The sequence below is a fragment of the Leptopilina heterotoma genome, unplaced genomic scaffold (assembly GCF_015476425.1).
Source record: "Leptopilina heterotoma isolate Lh14 unplaced genomic scaffold, ASM1547642v1 Lhet_142, whole genome shotgun sequence".
Lineage (NCBI taxonomy): Eukaryota > Metazoa > Arthropoda > Insecta > Hymenoptera > Figitidae > Leptopilina > Leptopilina heterotoma.
In genome coordinates, this window is record NW_025110861.1 from 896,355 (window position 1) to 911,878 (window position 15,524).

At 28.0% G+C, this 15,524-nt stretch overlaps 1 protein-coding gene across 8 annotated transcripts in view; it reads left to right on the top strand.

Moving 5' to 3' along the window:
* Positions 1-15,524, top strand: part of LOC122498168 (host cell factor 2-like) — a 71,038-nt gene that overhangs the window by 7,361 nt on the left and 48,153 nt on the right. For 5 of the 8 annotated variants that reach the window (XM_043605786.1, XM_043605783.1, XM_043605791.1 and 2 more), the window contains one exon: positions 1,481-1,716. The exons of the other annotated variants lie outside the window; for them this stretch is intronic. The gene's annotated coding sequence lies outside the window, so the exon portion shown is untranslated. The remainder of the gene's footprint in view (positions 1-1,480; positions 1,717-15,524) is intronic. 8 annotated transcript variants of the gene reach the window in all.

Consider the following 15,524-nt stretch of genomic DNA (forward strand, 5'->3'; position numbering starts at 1 on the left):
TAAAAATTTTTGAACGTAATTGAATTTTTGCGAAGAATTTTATTACTTTTGAAAATAATTGAATTTCGACAATCATTTGTTACTCCTCTAAAATTCAATTTTTTTACTATTCTTAACTAAAATTCTTCTGTAAATTCATTGTTTTTAATAATTAATTAAACAATATGTTAAAAAATTTAACTTATTTCAGAAGAATTTAAATTATTAAGATTTCTTAAAAAATCTAAGTTCTTTAAAAATTTCTAATTAAATTCATTGAAAATTGAAATTTTCTAAAATTTTAAATTGAAACCTTTTGAAATCCATCTATTTATATGAAAATTGTAAACGCAACTCTTTTTTAAATTCAATTAATTTTGAAATATTTAAGTAAAATTATTCATTAAATAATTTTAAGTAATAATTTTATGATAGTTCTTGAAGAATTAAGTTTTTCAAAAAGATATTATTGTTGTAGAAATAGAAGAAATTGAAGGTTTTGTATTAGAATTCTAGATAATTTAATAGTTTATGAAGCAAACAAAAAAGACACAAGAATTCAGAATTTTCTTATGAATTCAAAAAATTTGCTTTTTTCCAGAATTCCCTGACCTGTAACAACCCTGAATTTAATTTTTTGTCAAAAGTTGTTCTCCAAAATTCACCCTCAATTATTATGGAAATTGTAAATTGTAAAAAAATTTAGTTTGTAAAGAAAATATATTATTCTAATTTTTCAAGAATTTCATATTTTTTATAATAAAAATCCCATCAAAGTATTAACACTTTTCTACATCGCATTACCACCTCATCACTGTTGATAATTTTCGATTAAATTTCAATTTTTTATTAACCATTTTACTTGTATACATTAAATATTTTAAACAATAGTTTCGAACTAGAAACAATCATATAGCAGGGATCATGTGACCGAAAATAAGTCTGGAGAATTTTATCAATCTCATGGTTACTGCATTTATCAACAGTATCAAATTTTTGAAAAAAAAGAAAAATTTCCTATATATTACAGAAAATTCTTATATAATTATTGTTTTTGACATTCTCTTAAAATTTTTATAAAGTAATAAACTTTAAATTAAACTTATTTTTTGTAGTCATCATTATCATTCATGATGTACAATATATACAATTATATAGAATAAATAATAAACTTGAAATATAATTTACTATATATGTATATTATATAATAATAATATAATTAATTTAAAAAAAATTTTCAAAATTTTGCAATTTATTTTAATTAGGGGCCGTCCATAAATTACGTAAGATATTTAGGGGGGAGGGGGGGGGGTCAGCAAGATCTTACGAACAATAGGAAAAATGGCGCTAATGTATGTAAAAAATCTTACGAAGGGGGGGGGGTCAAATTTACCCAAAAAATGTCTTACGTAATTTATGGACAGCCCGTTATTTGATTTTTAATATTTAAACTTTTGAGGACAAAACATATGATGTGTAATTTATTTAATTTTTAATCTAGAAAGTTTGAGAATAATTAAAAAAAAAAAAAAAGAATTGTATTTAAAGGTTGTGAAACAAGTGTGTATATAATCTTAACTTTGTGAGTTGTGAAAAGAGAATTGAAAGTTTTCTTAGAGACAAGAGTTTTGAATGGATTATATTGCACAACAAGTGAATTCGGTGCTATTAATTGTCGTTTGCATGTGGGTCATGAGCTGAAGCTAACTAACAGGATTGAGGATTTATCGAGCTAAGGTAAGAAAATTAAGCATCAGTATCAACAACAACATATTAACATGATTTTTCCTTTGCTGTATCTTATCTTTATTCGAAGAGACCTTAGACGAGGCCAACAACGAGGCCAACACCTCATTTTAATATCAATATATACATTAGAACATTTTTTTATTTTTTTTATCATCAAAGCAGTACAGGAAAGAATTATTCATTTCTCTTTACGAATTTCAAATAACAATTTCGAATTTAAATAATTTATTGTTATGCAATTTCGTTATTAAATACATAAAATATATATGGCTTAGAAAAAAATAGAAGTAACTTACTTAACCCCTTCGTGGTCCAGTTAAAAATCGCTTATGGACGAGCTTGAGGGTCTAAAACGGTCCTAAAAAAAGATCCCAAAAAAATGTGAATGTCAGTTTTTCAAAATTCAAAATGGCGGATCCAATATGGCTGATAATTTTAAAATTAATGCGTTTCGACCAAAATTTATTTCTCGGGGGTTTTCGGGGTCGATGATTATGAATCTGATGTCAGATTTTCAAAATTCAAAATGGTGGATCCAATATGGCGACTAAATTTTTTAAAAGTTGACGGATTTGTCTAAAAATATTTTACTCGAAAGTTTTTAAAGTTACGAAATTCGAATTTAATGTGAAATTGTAAATTGTATAATTTGTTTTTTTTTATTCTTTTAATTACTGAACCGTACGCTACACTTCTAATTAGTTATATATTTTACAAACCATTTTGCATTTTTGAAATCTGATATCAGATTTTAATTTTTTAGTTTTGACATCAAATTAAATTTATTTCCCCAAAAAAACCCCAGAGTTATCATTTTAGGTATATCCGGCAACATTATAAAAATTTGGTCTACATATTGGATCCGCCATTTTGAATTTTGAAAAAAGAACATCAAATTCGAATTCAGCAACCCCAAAAAGCCTCGAGAAATGAATTTCGATTGAATTTTTCTAAATCTGCTTCAAATTTGTCATCAGCTATCCCAAAAAACACCTAATGACAAATTTCAAGCCAATCAAATTGATTTTCTAGTTTTTCGTCCGCCATATTGGATCCGCCATTTTGAAATTTAACGTATTAGAGAAAATCTTACGGTAGATTCGAATTCAGCGTAAAATATATGTTAGAAAACGTTCTTTACATTATCGTGATGTCCAAAAGTTGACCCAAATTTGTTTTCCTGTGTCATTTAATAGTAATTATTCACTTAGAAAAAAAATTACAACATAGGTATTAAATTATAATACATAATTGTTATTTGATATTCTTTAGATGAAATTAATCAAGATTAATAACATACTTTCAGGAAAATAAGACTAAAATTACGCACCTAAATTTATTCATAGGATCTGGAGTTTATAAATAAAAGAAAAAAGTTATATGCAACCATATAAATCTATAGAATGAAACACTTCGTGCAGAATATTAAAGAGATTTGCTTATTCAAAGTTACTATTATTTTAATTTTTATACATTAGAAATTCGATAATTTTTGTGGAACCGAGTTTTACATATTACTGAAATATATATGCTGTAAAATAATAATACTATAATTATAATAATTTTTGAAATTTTAAAACTTAAAATCATATCTTTATGTAAGTTCAATGTAAATATAATTTGTTAACTTGTGAACATAAATAGTGAGTATAATCGCACTAATAAATCGGTCAAGTGCGAGTTACACTCGCTCGGTTAGGGTTTCGTTTCACGATGAGCTTGAACTAACATTAAATGAAAATTCTTGAGAAATGAGATTTTTTGTGGATTCCAGCAATAGAGGCCTCACCTGGGTATTTTTCCAAGCAAAATTAAATAATTCACCTAGGGGCCGTCCATAAACCACGTAGCCCCATTTTTTGGGAATTTTGACCCCCCCCCCCTCCCCCCATGTAGTACGCTATTACATGTATTAGCGACATTTTTTCCTCTTGTCGTAGTCAATTGCTTGACCCCCCCCCCTCCCCCTCAAGAGGCTACGTGGTTTATGGATGGCCCCCTATTATTCATCTTTTATATTAACCCATTAACGCCCATGATTAAACAAATGAAAATATCATCAAAATTATTATTGGAAACAGGACTGCGGATCAAATAATGACTTTTGACGTCAAAAATTGTTTAAAAAATAATTTGTTTATAAAAATTGTTATAAACAAATGAACAACAGTGACAGTAATTCTAAAGGTTAAATATTTCATACGAACAAATGCAGGCAGAATTTGTTGATTCATAATTTTTTAAATTTAAAAAATATTCTAGTAGTCTTTTCCCTTAGAATCGAATGGCACTATAAGTTTTAAAAATGTTATTAATTTTCTCTATTTGTTTATAACAATTTTTATAAACAAATTATTTTTCAAACAATTTTTGACGTCAAAAGTCATCATTTGATCCGCAGTCTTGTTTCCAGTAATAATTTTGCTGAAATTTTTAGTTGTCTAATGATGGGCTCAAATAGGTACATGAGAGTTCACTATTTGTTTATAAATTATTTACAACAAACTGAGTGAAAATTTTTAAAATGTCATACATGTTCCTTTAGTAATTTTTCACGTAGAATCGAATGGCGCTATTAGTTTTTAAAATTTTATCAATTTTCTTCATTTGTTTATAACAATTTTTATAAACAAATTATTTTTTAAACAATTTTTGACGTCAAAAGTCATCATTTAATCTGCAGTCCTGTTTCCAATAATAATTTTGATGAAATATTTAGTTTGTAATGATGGGCTCAAATAGGTACATGAGAGTGCACTATTTGTTTATAAATTATTTACAACAAATCGAGTGAAAATTTTTAAAATGTCATACATGTTCCTTTAGTGATTTTTCACGTAGAATCGAATGGCGCTATTAGTTTTTAAAATTTTATCAATTTTCTTCATTTGTTTATAACAATTTTTATAAACAAATTATTTTTTAAACAATTTTTGACGTCAAAAGTCATTATTTGATCCGCAGTCCTGTTTCCAATTATAATTTTGATGATATTTTCATTTGTCTAATCATGGGCTTTAATGGGTTAAAAAAATGTCAGATCCAATACAGCATCAAAAAATTTTGAAATTGACTAGATTCGCTTGAAACTTGATACTTAATAGTTTCTGGAAAATGGAAATGTAATTTTTATTGTTTATAAGTAGAATTATGATGGTTTTTTGGAAATAAGGGTATTTTAGGTGCATTTGTATTTCCATTATGAAAAATAATTACTGGATGAATCATTGTTTGAATCTCTGTTCACCCACAGCATCAAAACTATCTTGAAGATTTATCAAATATTTATTAGCAATGTTTGGAATATTTAAATGCGAAGTTTAATGAAAATTGTGTAAAGATTTAAATGTCCCAATTAAATAAAATTCTAGTTGAAATTAACTTGACTGCAACCTTCTGACTAAACATTCAGATGGTTCCGCAGTCAAGCTAATTTTAACTTTCAGCAAATTTTTAGGTGCTGCGTGGTAACCCATGGTACGTTGTTTGATTCTGCAAAAAGTGCTAACTGAGACAAAAAAGATAATTATCTTCAAATCCGTATGCACAAGTAAAGAAGTAAAAATTTTAAGCAAGAATAAATCCCTTGTTGATAGGGGTTTTTTTTTAAATAATTTTATTGTACGTGCAGCTACTTTTTGTAGATGGCATACACTTTTGACGTATACAGTAACATTCCATTGAGTATCTTTATTGACGTAATACCCAGGGGAATGAACCAACTTAATGAGGAATACCACCATATTTACTTAGGAATTGGTCTGTACGCGCATATATATATAAATGTGTATGCAATCATCGGAAAATAGGGTTCATGGAGTTGAAGTGCACACCACTCTTTTGCTTGAGTATTAGCTAAGCTAAGAACTTTATTTACAAGAGTGAGTGCTTTAACTTCAAGGGAAGGATCATGGTGAAGAAATTTCTTTTTATAATTCCACACAATACTCTTTTATAAAAACCTTGAGCAAATCTAAACAAAAGAAAACATTATTTCCAGGACAATACTATCTGCAAATTATACAATTGTTTTATAAAAACTATATGTTAGTATAGAATTCATATGGTTTTCCATAAATGTACCCATCAATGGAAATAATCAAAGAAACCCAGATTATCCAATGTATTCTTTATTCTGAACAGCGGTTTAAAATTAAACCATAAAAATCAATGTATGAGTATAAAATCATATCAATGTATGAGTATAAAATAGGAACAAAAAGGAAAAAAATGAATAATGTTGCAAAGCTTAATGCATATGCATGAGAATGAGAAATAATTTGTGAAAAGCTGAGAGACTTTCTGGAGTGCGTAATTTGTAGCTCTTAAGTGGAAAGTTTTAGATGGTGAGAAGTAGTACGCATGTCGTGGAAGGGGTGAAATAAAAGTGGAGAAATATTTAAAAGTAAAAAAGAGTTACGAGTGTATGACAAGCGAAGAAAAGTGGTTACTTGCGTGTGCAGCGAGTGTTACAAGAGCCAACCTTAATGCCTTCATCATGTGTGATACATCCGTTAATAATCCCTTTTCTATATGCCAGCATTACATAAAGAACAAATCTATTGAGGTACATTTTATGCCAATGCTGCATGCAAACTGATATTATTTATACGCTTGCAAAAAAAGACATTGACAGGCTCAGGGGTAGTCTTTCTGGCATCATCTTTATTTCCTTCTTTTTTACCAATTTGTTTTCTTTCTTCAATTGTTAAATTATATATGAGATGTTTCAGCGCTGTATTTGCGATTTTTTTTAAATTACAAACATAATTGGTTATCTATATAAGATGTTTTTGTTTTTTGGATTGTAATAATTTAGTTAGATGTTGGTTTGTTTATTATTTTTTAATCCATATTAAAATAGGTCCATCGTTGATGGACGAAAAGCTTCGTGCTTGAAAATGATTTTAATATGGATTAAAAAATAATAAACAAACCAACATCTAACTAAATAATTGGTTATCTTTAATTAACATTATTACAAAGATTTTGTGTAAAACATAATTCGATATACTTTCTACTGTGAAAATAAAAAAATTATCCGAAACTACAGTTATAATTAGACACATCAGAGGGTCGATTATGTAATTTCACTCCATTTTCACTTCACTTTCATTTCACTTTCACTTTTACTCATTTTATTTTCAATCCACTTTCACTTTTACTCAAATTATATTTTCACACCACTTTCAATCAAATTTTATTTTCACTCCACTTTCACTTCAATTTTACTTTATTTTCAATCCACTTTAACTTTACTTTCACTAAAAATTTATTTTCGCTCCACTTTCACTTCACTTTTACTTTATTTTAACTACACTTTCACTTTACTTTCACTCAAATTTTATTTCCACTCCACTATCACATCACTTTTACTTTATTTTCAAACCATTTTCAACCCACTTTCACTTTTACTCAAATTTTATTTTCAATACACTTTCACTTCACTTTCACTTTTACTCAAATTTTATTTTTACACTAATTTCACTCCACTTTAACTTAACTTTCACTAAAAAATTTATTTTCGCTCCACTTTCACTTCACTTTTACTTTCACTTTATTTTAACTACACTTTCATTTCATTTTCGCTCAAATTTTTTTTTTCACTACACTTTTACTTTATTTTCAATCCATTTTTACGCGACTTTCACTTTCACTCAAAATCTTAATTTCAATCCACTTTCACTTTACTATTACTTTTACTCAAATTTTATATTCACTCCACTTTCTCTTCACTTTTACTTTTATTTTAACCACACTTTTACTTCACTTTCACTCAAATTTTATTTCCACTGCACTATCACTTCACTTTTACTTTATTTTCAATCCATTTTCACCCCACTTTCACTTTTACTCAAATTTTATTTTCAAACCTTACTTTATTTTAACCACACTTTTACTTCACTTTCACTCAAATTTTATTTCCACTGCACTATCACTTCACTTTTACTTTATTTTCAATCCATTTTCACCCCACTTTCACTTTTACTCAAATTTTATTTTCAATCCACTTTCACTTCACTTTTAGTTTTACTCAAATTTTATTTTTACTCCACTTTCACTCCACTTTAACTTTACTTTCACTCAACATTTATTTTCGCTCCACTTCCACTTTATTTTAACTACACTTTCACATCACTTTCACTCTAAATTTATTTTCACTCCACTTTCATTTGTACTTAAATTTTATTTTACTTTAACTGAAAATTTATTTTTACTCCACATTCACTTCGCATTTAGTTAAATTTTATTTTTACTACATTTTCACATTTATTTTCACTCCACTTCGCTCGTGCTACGAATCGTTCTACAATATTGTGCTCGGCTCATAAACTAAAAAAAAAAGTTTATATTAGGGTTGAAAATGAAGTGAAAGTGGATTGAAAATGAATGTGAAAGTGTAGTAAAAAAAATTTTGAATGAAAGTGAATGTGGAGTGAGAATAAATTTTGAGTAAAATGGAAAGTGGTGTGAAAATAAATTTTGAATGACAGTGGAAGGAAAATAAAATTTAACTGAAAATGAAAGTGGAGTGAATATAAAGTTTGAGTAAAAGTGAAATTGGAGTGAAAGTGAAGTGAAAATAAAAATTGAGTTAAAGTGAAAGTGAAGTGAAAGTGTAGTGAAAATAAAATTGGAGTAAAAGAGAAAGTGGTATGAAAATAAATTTTGAATGACAGTGGAAGGAAAATAAAATTTAACTGAAAATGAAAGTGGAGTGAAAATAAAGTTTGAGTAAAAGTGAAAGTGAAGTGAAAGTGTAGTGAAAATAAAATTGGAGTAAAAGAGAAAGTGGTGTGAAAGTGAAGTGAAATGTGAGTAAAATTGGAGTGAAAATAAAAATTAAGTACAGGTGAAAGTGGATTGAAGATAAAATTTGATTAGAAGTGAAAATGGAATGAAAGTAAAGTGTAATTGGAGTGAAAACAAAAATTAAGTAAAAGTGAAAGTGGAGTGAAAATAAAATTTGATTAAAAGTGAAATTGGAGTGAAAATAGAATGAAAGTGGAGTTAAATTGCATAACCGACCCTTAGAATTGTTATATAACGACTGCAATAATGTACAATACGAAAACTTGTTATAACGCTAAAAATAGACGCGTGAAAAGAGAGAAAAGCCTTTGAAAAACGAAGCTGAATGAATTTTTTATAAAGGAAAGAAGTATTTATAAATAAATTCATAGATGAAAATTACGATTCAACTAACAAAAAATTCTGCCGTCCTGATGTGAACAAGGATTAAATTTCAAGATAGGAAAATAACAAAAGCCCAGTCGCCCTGTGTTTATTCTTACCAAATTGATGCCTGAGTTTTGACTTTGGATTCATATAGAGTGGGGAGGTGTACAATGATTATGTTTGTTTCTTACTCGAAATATTTTGGACTACGCTTTATAAATAATGGCAAAAAACACTATTTAGATGATTCTTTACTTTCCTTGTCGGGAACAACGAATAGAATACTAATTGTTTAAAAACTCTGAAAATAATCAATAAAAACAAAGAATAAAAAATTATTATAGTTAGTTAGAATTCAAGATAAAGTAGAAATAACATTAACACAGAAAGAAGACAATAGATCAATATCATGTAAAATTACATGACAAAAGTTTTATTTTTTTATTATTCTGCGTAGAGAAAAATATAAATGAAATGGGTTTATTTCATACAGCTAGCTTTTTTATGAAACTATAAATTATTGATAAACAAATCCATTTTGCGAGACCTAGATAAAGAAAAAAATCAATTTTGTCGTAAATTTGAAAATCTGTTCAATTACTTAAAAAAAATTGCATTTGAATAAAAAATTGTCGTCCAGGACAAGTTAACGATTTCTCTCAAGAGATTTCTTTCATTGCAAATGTATACTTACCAACACTCTTGAAATACAAATCGATCTGCTGAGGAAAAAATAACTTCACCTTATATAGAAGTTTCTCATCTGTTTTAAGTTAATAATAATAGTTTATTTACTCTAGTAGATAGACAGGGAGCGTTCTGGACCAAGATTCCTGCACCGACATGTTACCGACATTTTTAGCCCAGACTCAAACCACTTAGCCAAGACTCAATCCATTGGGGGGGGGGATATTCTGACTGTTATGCTGAGCCGGATATGACGTCATACTTCCTAGAATTTTTGGAGTGGGGGGATATTGAGATCATGATGCAAATGTGATTCTTGGAATTTATCTAATTTCTTGGAATTATAAAACAATCCTAGAATTTTCCATAGGGGTTGATGACTCAGAATTTTGCAATTTTTTATTGGAATTTACCGTTTTTGTTTTTTACAGGGTGCATTCTTTAACGATGACACATAATTTCTTTGTTTCTCGCAAAATGGGGTTGATGACTCATTATCATTGGTATTTCCTGTTTTTGTTTTTTACAGGGTGCATTCTTTAACGATGACACATAATTTCTTTGTTTCTCGCAAAATGGGGTTGATGACTCATTATCATTGGTATTTCCTGTTTTTGTTTTTTGCAGGGTGCATTCTTTAACGATGACACATAATTTCTTTGTTTCTCACAAAATGGGGTTGATGACTCATTATCATTGGAATTTCCTGTTTTTGTTTTTTACATGGTGCATTCTTTATCGATGACATAATTTCTTTGTTTCTCGCAAAATAGGGGTTGATGACTCATTATCATTGGAATTTCCTGTTTTTGTTTTTTACATGGTGCATTCTTTATCGATGACATAATTTCTTTGTTTCTCGCAAAATAGGGGTTGATGACTCAGAGTTTTGGAATTTTTTATTGATGACTCATTATCATTGGTATTTCCTGTTTTTGTTTTTTACCACAATTCTAAGAAAACCATAATTAACTTGAAATAAAATTAGTCATAATTTGTGTATATAAAGAAGGCAATTTTTCTTAACAAAATCATTCCTGCAGTTTAAGTTGTTCAATCAACATATCAGAAAAACATCGTGAAATTCAAGTGCGCTTAAAAAATCTCGTTTTAAAAAAATCGCTATAGTTAAAAGTTCAATTTTAGTCTGATCGGAGTTAATCATTGTAGTGAAAAAAATTGACAGTTTCAATACAAGTGATAAAAATGAATTTGGATAAATTAAATGCAGCAATTAAAGTTATGGAAACTGATAAAACCTCTAACTATTGTAAAGATTTTGTGAAAATTATGAACAATGCTTTTAAAACATTAAGTAAAAAAACTACAACAGAGGAATTAAATTTTTGGATAAATAATAGTGTAAAAAACATTAGATTACTGAATAAATTGTTAAGAAATGGATCTGTGTCATGTGGAGAGAAAAAAAAGATTTTGTCAACTATTGGACTATTGAAAGCAAATAGCAGAAAGTTTAAGAAACTAAGAAGAACAGGAACTGGTTTATTTAAAAAGGATGAGAGATGGATCAGGTGGGAAGAATTAGAGAATGCTTTCGAGAATAGAATTAGAACAGGTGTTGTTATTAATTTAAAACATAAAAATATGGACAGTTTTCTCAGTGATGCAAAGAAAATGATTATTTCTCGATTAAAAAATGCATTTAAAAAGGTGGGAAACATGAAAGTTAATGTTGTTCTTGCGGCAAATTATACTGTTTTAGAAGAAGGTGAGGAAATTGATGATATTAAATATTTCAATACTAGAAATTCAAAAATTTTAGAATCAACGAACTTTGATGAATGGTTTGATCATAAAATTCGTGAAAAACTTTTTGTTAAGATTGATGATTTTCAACAAAAAAAGTCAGGTTGGTCTTTAAATGAAATTATAAATTTAAGTGTTAATATAAATAAATATGTGCCTCTTGCGGCTGGATACTCAACTTTTATAAGAATGCCAAAATTTATAATTGATAAAAAAGCTGTTATTAATGTTATAAATAATGACAAATTCTGTTTTTTATGGTCAATAATTGCACAACGTTATCCAGCTAATAGTCACGTTGATCGTACAAGTTCATATCCCCACTTTAAAGATACTGATTTAAAGTTTGATGATTTTGAATTCCCCATTTCTCTCAGCGATATTCCAAAATTTGAAAAATTAAACAATTTAAATATTAATGTGTACGGAATTGATAAAAGCAGTAATAAAAAGAATGAAATTATTCCACTTTATTTAAGTAAAAACAAATCAAATGAACGTACTTATCACTTATTAATGATTGAAAATACAGAACTTGATTTAGACGATGATGATGATAATAATAATTTTCAAAATAACAAAGTTTATCATTTTGCATTAATCAATAATTTATCTCGTTTAGTAAAATCTCAAATAACAAAAGATCATAATCGAACCATACTTTGTGATAGATGTTTATGCCATTTTAAATATGAAAAATCATTTAATAATCATAAAATTGATTGTGATGAAATAAACATGTGTCGAGTAATTTTGCCTAATGAAGAGGATAAAATTTTAAAATTTAAAAATTACAGAAATAAAGAAAGTGTTCCCTTTGTCGTGTATGCTGACACTGAAAGTCTCTTAGAACCTATAGCAAGTACACACACAAACACATCAACATACCAAAAACATATCCCGACAAGTTTTGCTTTCTATGTACATTGCAATTTTAATGAATCTCTTTCAGAATTTAAATCATATCGAGGTCCAGATTGTGTTGATTGGTTCATGGCTGAATTAGAACAATTGGCTGAAAAAGCAAATACTTATTTTACAAATATTATTCCAATGGAAAATTTAACTATTTTACAACAAATTCAATTTGACACAGCAACAATTTGTCATATTTGTGAAAAACCTTTTGAAAATGATGACATTAAACACCGCGATCATTGTCATTTCACGGGAAAATATCGTGGTCCAGCACATCAAGGTTGCAATGTAAATTATAAAGATTCGCATGTTGTTCCCATAATTTTTCACAACTTGTCAGGATATGATGCACATTTCATTATTAAAGCTTTAGCAACGTCTTTTGAGGGTGAAATGAAACTGTTACCAATAAACAAAGAAAAGTACATTTCATTTTCAAAATATGTGAAGGGTACCAAAGTAGTATTAAGATTTCTTGATTCATTTAGATTTATGCCCAGCAGTTTAGACAAATTATCCTCCTATCTTGAAAATGATGAGAAAAAAATTACTAAAAAGTATTGTAAAAATATGAACGAGTTTAATTTATTGACAAGAAAAGGAATATTTCCTTACGAATATGTTAGTAGCTGGGAAAAATTAGAAGAAGGTCAATTGCCAGTAAAAGACTCTTTCTACTCTAAATTAAATGACGCTCATATTTCAGACGAAGACTATGAACATGCTTGTAACGTATGGAAAACGTTTAATTTAAAAACAATAGGAGAATACTCTGACTTGTATTTACAGACTGACGTTCTACTACTTGCCGACATTTTTGAAAATTTTAGAAAAACATGCTTTACAACTTATAACTTGGACGCGTTACATTACTATACTGCCCCAGGACTGGCATTTGACGCTATGCTCAAGTACACAGACGTAAAGCTTGATTTGTTGACAGATGTAGAAATGTTGCTTTTTATTGAAAAGGGAATAAGAGGTGGAGTTTCACAATGCTCAAACAGATACGCGAAAGCTAATAATAGATTTATGGAAAAAGATTTTAATCCCCTAATACCAGAATCTTACATTATGTATTTCGATATAAATAATCAGTATGGTGCTTCTATGAGCGAAAGCTTGCCTTATACAGATTTTGAATGGTTTGAAAATTATAGCAATGACTTTTTCTTGAATATTCCAGATGATTCAGAAGAAGGATACATTCTTGAAGTAGATTTAGATTATCCAACTCAACTTCATGATTCACATAAAGACTTGCCGTTATGCCCTGAACATTTCATACCTCCTCTCCCAAAATGTACAATTCCCAAATTAATTCCAAATTTATTACCAAAGAAGAACTATACAATTCACTATAGAAATTTAAAGCTATATTTATCTTTGGGAATGAAATTAACTAAAATACATAGAGTTTTAAAATTTAAGCAAAAGCAGTGGTTAAAACCCTACATTGATTTAAATACCGAGCTTAGAAAAAAATCGAGTAATGAATTTGAGAAGAATTTTTACAAGCTAATGAACAATTCCGTATTTGGCAAGACAATGGAAAATGTTAGAAAACACAAAGATGTTAGATTAATAACAAAATGGGAGGGAAGGTATTGCGCGAAAAATTTAATTGCTCAACCAAACTTTCATAGTTGCACCATATTCGATAAAGATATGGTCATTATTGAGATGAATAAAACAAAGGTATACTTTAACAAACCAATTTACATAGGATTCACTATTTTGGACATATCAAAGATAATAACATATGACTTTCATTACAATTACATTAAAGAGACTTTCAGTGATTCTGCAAAATTACTCTACACAGATACTGACAGTCTTGTTTATCATATTACAGTACCAAATTTTTATGATTATATTAAAAGAGATTTACATAAATTCGATACATCCGATTATCCTGAAAACAACATTTATAATATACCACTTGCAAATAAAAAAATCCTGGGTCTTATGAAAGACGAAAATAACGGTAAAATTGTAGACGAATTTATAGGTTTAAGATCAAAACTCTATGCATTCAAGTTATGGGGTGATGAGGAAGCTAAAAAGAAAGCAAAAGGGGTAAAATATTCAACTTTAAAAAAAATAGGTTTCGATGATTTTAAGCATACTCTCAATGAAAATGAAAACCTGATCCGATCTCAGCACTTTATACGCAGCAAAAAACATGAAGTATTTACTGTCAAACAAAATAAAATTGCTCTAAGTTGGCAGGATGATAAAAGAATTTTGATACCAGGGAAAACTGACACCTTTCCTTGGGGTTACCAACAGCATGAGCCAATGGAAATAGATGAAATTGATGTATAAAATGTAAATATTTATTTAAAATGTAGTTTGTATTAGTTCTCTACTATTCGCTTTATACAATTTTTACAATAAATTATACTTAAAAAATATTGTAATTTATTATAATAAATAAATGTATTTAAAATAAATGTCGTTTCTTATTCCTGAAAACAATAAGGTTAGGTTAGAAATAATAATTACAGTGCAATTGATATTTTATAATTTTATTGAGGAAAAAAATAGAATACATTTTCAACTAAAATACTCAAATATTACAGTTTTTGCAGAACCAAGTTTTTAAGTTTATAACATTCTGAAGAGTACAAGTAAAAGTTTTATTGTTGATTAAATGTTTTGAACAAGTTCCAGTACATGTTTCAATGTTTAACTTTTTTAATGAAGGACAATTTAAATCATTCATGTCGATAATTTCAATACAATATTTTTCATCGATTAAGCTTTTTAACCATTTTTTCTTCTCTAAACCTTTAACATAAATTGTCTTTGCTTTTTTAAACACATTTTCTAAAATTTCTTTTAAATAAACGTACGGTACATTACCAGCATTCCAACGAATACCATGGAAATTATTTTCTAACCAACGATTGATACATTTATATTTGTTTGTGACGCAATTCCATGGACAAGGAGGTTGGAAAACCATATTTATTGGTATTGAATCATTATTTACAGAAACTATAGCTAATTCTTTTAAAACAAATTCATTAATTGGCAATTTGAATCCTTGCACATCTATCAAGTACTGCATTTTTAAATCAACTAATCTCATTACGCGTAAAGAGTTAAATATATATAAGCTTAAAGTTAAACAATTTTTTTGACAATTCCACTGATTGGTTTATATTCAACGATGCGGTCATGCAAAACTAAGCAATAAGCTGAAGTATTGGCGGGAAAATTTTCTTTTGATTCAAATT